This window comes from Psammomys obesus, unplaced genomic scaffold (assembly GCF_907164565.1).
Source record: "Psammomys obesus unplaced genomic scaffold, mPsaObe1.curated_primary_1811, whole genome shotgun sequence".
Lineage (NCBI taxonomy): Eukaryota > Metazoa > Chordata > Mammalia > Rodentia > Muridae > Psammomys > Psammomys obesus.
In genome coordinates, this window is record NW_026596046.1 from 10,826,570 (window position 1) to 10,835,344 (window position 8,775).

An 8,775-nucleotide genomic window follows, 5' to 3' on the forward strand; every position below is an offset into this window, starting at 1 on the left:
ATGGCCAAGGTAGTCTTAAATTCAGCTTAGCTATTCTGTGAAACACATCACTCCCAAACATATTAAACCTAAGCAGTGTGAATTTAATATAAGGACAATGAAAATACAGCAGGATTTTTGTGAGGGTAATAAACGTACTCTAAAATTTATTTACAGCCACAAAAGACCCATATAGTGATGAAGTGAACAGCACAAAAAACAAAGCAATGGGTTACAGGAAATACCTCTTCTTGATGGTGAAGCTGTTACTCTAAACAGCACTTCCAAGCCACAAAAGGATTGTCTCCATGTTTTGTCTAGTTTTTAAACGATCTGTATCTTTCCACTAGCTTGGTGTAATCACAAAAGAGGCATGTTTCTGGGAAGAAGTAAAAACTAACTCATGTCTAGTTCAGAGGAATCGCTGTTGGTGCCCTTCCCTTTTTAGCTTATTCCATCTTATCTGGAGACAGAACTATTTTTAATAACTTTTGCAAAAATAAAAAACAAAAACCATTCTGCCCATCAATTCCTCAAGTCTGTAACCAGAACAAAATATACTGAATCACAAGCATGCAAGCACAAAAATATTTGTCAAGAGGAAATAAACAAACAAACAAAGTAACAAAAAAAAAAAAAAAAACCAAGAAACTCTATGTGTTCTTAAAGTTGTACTACTAACTGGAGCTTGGTCACTTCCTACAATATACAGTGTGTACTACAGAAATAAGCAATGCTAAAAGAAGAAATCCAAGGAGGACTTATGTTTGAAGAAAAGCCCAGTGAAATAAACTCACCTGTTTGAATACTAAATATAATCCAACTTCTCTTATCTCAAAGAATATTTGAAGCAAATACAAATATTTCATTTTCTCTGAAGTCTTAAGTGAAAAGGTTCTTGTCAGAAACACCCAGCAGACTGCACATTAAACATGCAAGCTCCTTAGCAGGGTGATATGGCTGCTAACAGTTAATTAAGAGCTTACAAATAGAGAGCAGATTGAATATCTCCAATATAAAGAAACTGTAAGTGAGGTCGTTTTACACTGTGTATGAAAATACCACAAAATACACATTAAATATAATGACTATGTGTACCAACTAAAAAGGTACACTAAAACTTTTTGTAAGAATGCACTTACATTTTGCAAAGCACCAGCAAAGGTTTCATCTCCTCACAAGACAAAGTGTTTCTGCCATCCTGCCCAAACTCTCGGCTTTCACTGATTAAGCAAAAAATGAGCACTGTGCCTCTCAAAGCCACTAAAGACAGGACAAGATCTTCACAAGAAACAGCCCAAGCCAAGTAGACTAATGGCAATCCCATCTATATTATGGTTTCAAACATTTCTCCATAGTTGACAGCAATTGCACGAATGTAAAAAGAAAAGAAAAAACAAAACAACAACAACAACAAAAACACCAGCCCTCAAAGTGTCTAACTGAGCTCAGACCACACCCAGAGCTGAATCAAAACCACAAAGAATGACAGGGGAGCTCAGAGTAACAGTAGCATTTTTTCTTCATGACCTTAACTGAGCTTATCAGTAACAAGACTCAAAGTGCTTCTCATAGTTTGTAGCCGTGGTCCTCAACCTGTGGGTTGAGATGACTTTGAGGGTTAAATGACAGGGGTCACATATCAAATATCCTGAGCATCAGATACTTACATTATAATTCATAACAGTAGCAAATTTACATTTATGAAGTAGCAACAAAAACAATTTTATGGTTGGAGGTCACCACAACATGAAGAAGTGTATTAAAGGGTTGAAGTGTTAGGAAGGTTGAGAACCATAAACGTGAATTCATGTGGTAGAGTAAGAGGCAGTGTATTCTACTATATCTTATTTTAACTAAGCAATCTCCACCTAGAATTCTGGCGGAGTAAAACATCCTACTTAAACACAAATTGGGGGATTTGTTTTTATCTTTACCTAGTGAAAAGAGAGGCCTGTACTGGTGCTCATAGTTTCAGGAAACTTTCTAATTCTCCTTAGCTGGTCAAAGACTATTGTCACTCAATCTGAGATCATCAGTATATTTTCCTCTGAACCTGTAGTATATTTTGCTTGCATGTGGAGAAATCAAGTATATTAATAAAGCTAAAAAGTCACTCACAAACATGTCGTTTCACAGATTTTCCTTCCCACTTCACTGTTCCTATCTATCTATCTATCTAGCTGTCTGTCTGTCTGTCTGTCTGTCTATCTACCTACCTATCTCTATCATCCATCTCTATCTATGTATCTATTTATATCTGTCTACCATCTATCATCTATTATCTACCTTTACGTGTCTATGCTCTATGTTTATCATCTATCTATCTATCTATCTATCTATCTATCTATCTATCTATCTATCTACCTACCTACCTACCTATCACTGGCCAATATGCTGGCTTAAATCCAACATGATCATATACATAAAAGCGCTTTGCAAGTATTAAGTAAATATGGGCTTCATCACTGCATCACCTGTTTTCATGGAGGGCTCATTCAATCTTTCCTAATTCTGCCTACTTCTAGTAGGTTGGGAAGCTACTTTTCATTCAATGTTCCACTCATGGATATTATTCACAAAGATATAGGTTTACTAAAGATATTTTAAAGTTGTTCAGTATTTCACAGTGGTGAGATTTGTTGATGTTCCAGCAAATGGGAACTTAAGATGCTTCTGGCAATGACAAAGGATTTAGCTAAGTAGCTCTCAGAAGGTATAGACACACTAAAGATCTGAGGCAAGGCCCATTGAGAAACAGGTCTTAGAGAAGTGTTGGTGTGTAGACTGAGCATATCATAAGTTGGTATTGCTAAATTGTTCCCCACTTTACACACATTAACATACCCGGCATGGACCACAGATTCCCCATGTGAGACATATTTGCGGGCAAGAATTTATAGTTGACAAATTACTGTTGTAAAAAGAGATCCAGTAGTTACATTTATAAATGAGCCCCATTGATGATTCTCTTCCCTCTTTCCCTTGTCTTTTGGGTACGTGTGACTAGTAATTTCAACCCATACTCACTGTACGCAAACTCACAAGTCAGTTCTCCATGGAACTCCTTCAAAAACCTAAGTTGTGTTTCTTCACCCATCGTTCTACTAAGTATTCTCTGTTTATGGTTTGGGGTAGGGATGAAATATCATTTTTCACTCCTAAAAATGATCAAATTTCAAAGCGTCTTTTCCTGCAAATGCCTCATCCAGTTCCCAGGAGCTGATGATAGTCAGTGTCAGGTTAGAGGTTCCACACACAAAGTCTGTACTGATTATCTATGCCCACATTGCACATAAATTCTTGATATTAGTTTAAAGTTTAATATAAAAATGTATAAGACAATCCCTGTCAGGGTTCTTTAAATTGGTTTCTTTTTCATGTGCTATCCCATGAAAATATTACCATCTGGATGTTTGGTGTCTTATCGCTAAATAAAAACAAATTAATGACTTCCTTATCTACCTAGTCACAAATGTGGTTTCTTTCTGTAGGTCATTTTCATAACAAGTTAGAATAGTTTTAGATTTATAGACAAATTAGGCATAGTACAGAGCATTAAAAAAAAAACCTATATTCTTTTTCAGTCTCCTTCCCCTCAACCCATTCTTCCTATTATTTACCTTTTTGTGTGTGTTACATATATTCACTGAACATAGTAATGAGTTTCTTATAGACAACTTCTTTCAAGTATATTGTGCAATATAATCATTCGTACCACCTTCTTTCTCCCTCCCTCTAAGGTGCCCCTCCCCTTTCTCCCTCCCTCTAAGGTGACTCTGTGTTATGCCTGCCTATGGCTTTTCACAGATGTTCACTGTTTACAAACCATTATAACATTATCCAGAATAGCTTCCTTGACTTAAATATCTTCTACACCCTCTAGTCCTCATCTTCTTCCTCTGCATTTCCAGTCACTGATCATTTCATAGGGTCTCTACGTTGTGTTTTCAGAATGCAATAGGGAGGAAATCTCAAATTACATATTCTTTATTCTTTCTTATTTCACTGAGAAAAGCACATCTAAGGTACCTTTCTCCATTTTTTTTTTGTAGCTCAATGATGCATTTATTTTTTTAATCACTCCATAATATTACACTGTTTGGATGTACCATAGTTACCAGTTCATGAAGTGAAGGTGTGTGTGCATGAAGTTTGGGGGGAAATTTATTTAACTGTTGGGTAAGTGTATTAGTTTTATGTGCTTGTTTTTACATATCTTGTATTTCTTGATGACTAATATACTTGATTTGGAAATATAAGTTTTATCTAGAGTTCCAGACATACCAATATAAAACTTTCATGTTACTACAGATTCAGTCTCTGCCTCTTTATGAACAAAATCATGTTATTTTCAATATTATTTTTCCTTTGAATAATAAGAATTGATAAAGCACAAAGGTGTTTCTTTTAAAAATTCTTATGAAAAAATACATCTCATTTGCTGTATCTTGACAATTTTTTCTTCTACTTTTTCCAATTTCATCAATGTCTATTCTTATATTTCTTATAGGTTCATGTAAAACTAAGTTCCTAAAATATAAGAGGCTAGGAACCAGAAAGATGGCTCAGCAGTTAGGTATGTGTATAACTGTACAGAGGACCCAGTTTTGGTTCACAGTACATATATATGACAGGTTATTTAAAATAATAAATAATCTAACATATAAAGGGCTCAGAATAAGTGGAATACAGTAGGAGAAAAAAAGACAAGAAGATGGAGTCTTCAAAGTCTCAAAATTATCATAAATCTACAACAAACTTGATGTTGATTTATTGGTCCATAGATAAGAAAGTGGGGAAAAGGCCTAGAGAATGAGGAAAAGTAAAGGGAAAATAAATGAGATTTTTAATGTTTCTTCAAATATATTTTGAAACTTTCAATATGAACATTTTTCATATCTCATTATTTTGAGACTACTCTTGATGATACTCCATTAATTCCCTTTATTATTGACATACAGAATTGTACCTTTTTTTTTCACATGCCAACTTTGCACTTAGATCTATGAGTCTGAAAACATTCCTTACAACAAGGTGGTCAGTAACTGCTCTCAGGATCTATATTCACACCATCACACCATCTATGAAAAAAAAAACTGCAATTTTCTTTTTCACACATTCATAACTTGGTTTACACATTGATTAATGCCAGTACTGATAGAAAATTTCATTCCATTGGAGCCAGTCTTGGGGTGAAAGATTTCAAACTTAAATTACTTAAGTATAAAAACTTTATAAGGTTTTTAAAAACAAATACCTGGAAAAGAAAACTTCCTCCTATATCTAGTTTGATAAGACCTTCTATAATGAATAATAAGACTTTTAGAGACTGCTTAATTTCTACACAGGAATTGTTTGATTATCTTTGTGTTACTGATATCTAACTATTGCTGAAGAATGATTCAGAAAATTAAATCTGCATACTGTCAGTCTTTTAAAATTGGATACTTAAAAATTCCCCAGTCAGTTTAATATATTATCCTCCAATAACCATGGCTTCACTAATACTGAGTAGTTAGGCTTCCAGTACCAGGCACAGTTTGCTTCTCATTGAGTGGACATTGAGTCCAATTAGAGAGCTATTGGTTACCACCAAGGTATTTCTGCCACTAGTGCATCCTTAGGGTTACTGTTGATGTGGTACATAGGTGTCATAGTTAGGAAGGACTGTTGATTGCCTCACTCCTTTAGAGGTTTACATAGTATATTCTGCTAGTTCTCAAAGAAAGCTAGTTCTCAAAAAGGAAGCATTTAGGTCAGTTCTAGCTCATTGATCTCTGGGTCCTTTAGCAATAGACTTACCTTCTACGATATTGGGGCAACCAAGGGCAACAGCAATAGGTTATTTGTTTTGGGAATCCCTAGAACAGCCCTGACCACCAACTCAAAAACAGGGCTTCTCACATACGGCATTAATGATTTTGTTAAGCACTACTCACTAACATGACTGCACAAACTTGAGCTGAACAAAGACTACACCAAACAACATATCAAAGCAGAAAGCCCATGAGGCGTCAGTCCTGCACAAAGAACTCTAGGTAACTGAGAAAAGCTGGGAGCAGTAGAGGTTACATTCCCTTGGGAAGAGCACAGAAATTGGTTGTTCAGTGCCAAATGGTCAGTCATGAAACCATACATACAGGCAACATTATATGAACTGAACAAGTTATATTTATGAATATATATATATATATGTGTGTGTGTGTGTAAATACACATACATATATCCATACAATAACAAGAAAAGAGGCTATTAATTTGGAGAGCATGAAGATAGGAATGTTTGGAGGAAGAAAAAAAGGAGAGAAATATAATTATATAATAAATATCAATTTTTTAAAAAGAAAACATACACCGACATACATATGCATACCATAAACACACAAGGTATTATAAATATGAAAAAAATACAGTTAGAAAGTACTACTGGCATAAATGTTATCCAGATTTAAATAACAATACAATTTAATAAGCAACTTAGAAATTGCAGTTGTTATATTAAATGCTAACATAAAACACAAATACTTACAAATATATATTGAACTTACAAAGTATAATGTTCTTATTATAAAGTGATACTCTAAATCAGCTAGAAGAAAAAGTGGGGAAGACCCTAGAACTCATTGGCACAGGAGACAACTTCTTGAACAGAACACCATCAGCACAGGCCCTAAGAGCAACAATCAATAAATGGACCTCATAAAACTGAAAAGCTCTGTAAAGCAAAAGACACTGTCGTTAGAACAAAACAACAGCCTACAGATTGAGAAAGGATCTTCACCAACCCAACATCTGACAGAGGGCTGATATCTGGAATATATAAAGAACTAAAAAAGTTAAAAGGCAATAATTCAAGTAACCCAATTAAAAAATGGGGTATGGAGCTAAACAGACAATTCTCTGTAGAAGAATATAGAATGGCAGAGAAACACATAAGGAGATGTTCAACATCCCTAGTCATCAGAGAGATGCAAATCAAAACAACCCTGAGATTTCACCTTACACCCATCAGAATGTCTAAGATCAAAACCTCAAGAGATAATGCATGCTGGAGAGGCTGTAGAGAAAGAGGAACCCTCCTCCATTGCTGGTGGGAATGTCAACTGGTACAACCACTATGGAAATCAGTCTGGAGCTTTTTCAGACAATTAGGAATAATGTTACCTCCAGCTATACCACTCCTAGGCATATATCCAAAAGATGATCAAGTACACAAGGACATTTGCTCAGCCATGTTTGTAGCAGTTTTATTTGTAATAGCCAGAACCTGGAAACAACCCAGATGTCCATCAACGGAGGAATGGATACAGAAATTGTGGTACTTTTACACAATGGAATACTACTCAGCAATTAAAAACAAGGAAATCATGAATTTTTCTGGCAAATGGTGGGATCTAGAAAAAAATCATCCTGAGTGAGGTATCGCAAAAGCAGAAAGACACACATGGTATATCCTCACTTATATAGACCTATAAAATAAGATAAACGTACTAAAATATGTACCCCTAAAGAAGATAAACAAGAAAGAGGTCCAGGGGTAAGATGATCAATCCTCATCTAGAAAGACAAAGGGGATGGACATTGGAAATAGGAGAAAACAAGTAACAGGACAGTAGTCTACCACAGAAGGCACCTGAAAGACTCTACCTACTAGTGTATCAAAGCAGATGCTGAGACCCTAACCAAACCTTCGGCAGAGTGTAGGGAATCATATGAAGGAAGGAAGACTTAGTATATCCTAGAGGGGACAGGGAGCCCCACAAGGTCCAAATATATTTGAGCACAGGGGTCTTCTATGAGACTGTTTATCCAACCAAGGAACCATGCATGGATATAACCTACAATCCCTGTTCAGACATAGCCCATGGTATCTCAATATCCAAGTGGGTTCCCTAGTAAGGGGGGCAGGAATTGTTTCTGACATGAACTCATGAGCTTCCCCTCCCCCGCCTCTGAGGGAGGAGCAGCCTTGCTAGGCCACAGATAAGGACATTGCAACCATCCTGAAGATACCTGATAAGCTACGGCCAGATAGAAGGAGAAGAAGACACCCCCTCTCAGTGGATTCGGAAGGGGGCAGGGAGGAGATGAGGGAGGGAGGGGAGGATTGGGAGGGAAAGGGAGGTTTTATACAGAGGGCTACAGCTGTATAAAATCAATAAAAAATATATTAAAATAGAAAAAGAAATTGCAGTTGTTATATTAAATGCTAACATAAAACACCAATACATACAAATATATACTGAACTTATTATAAAGTATAATGTTCTAATATAAATAATAACGATATAAATTATTCTCCAGTTGCTATGTTCTATGTCTGCCAATTACTTGAAACTGGTTGACTGAGTTGCTCATATCTGTGTTTTTATGAATCATTTTCTTCTTTCAGCAATTTCAATGATGTTGAATTGATTGAAATCAGTTAAGGGAATGAAGAGAAAGATTTTGAGGTTGAGTCCAAGAGAAGAACTAAAGCCACTCACTGAGAAGTCAGGATTGTACAGAAATATTGTTAATTTAGTCTTGGCTTCTTTGTGTTTTGTCTGTCCAATGAAATAAGCCAAGTTAAAAGCTAGACACATGATTTTAGAACAAAGATATGGATCATGTCTAGAAATTAATGATGGAGAGATTGTCATTCACACTGTTATTCGAGAAGATTACCGATGAAAATATACAATAAAAGCTGGCATGAGCCTTGAGGAACTATAGCACTTAATGGCCAGTTGTGGCAGAATAAACTCACACACACACACACACACACACACACACACACACACACACACACACA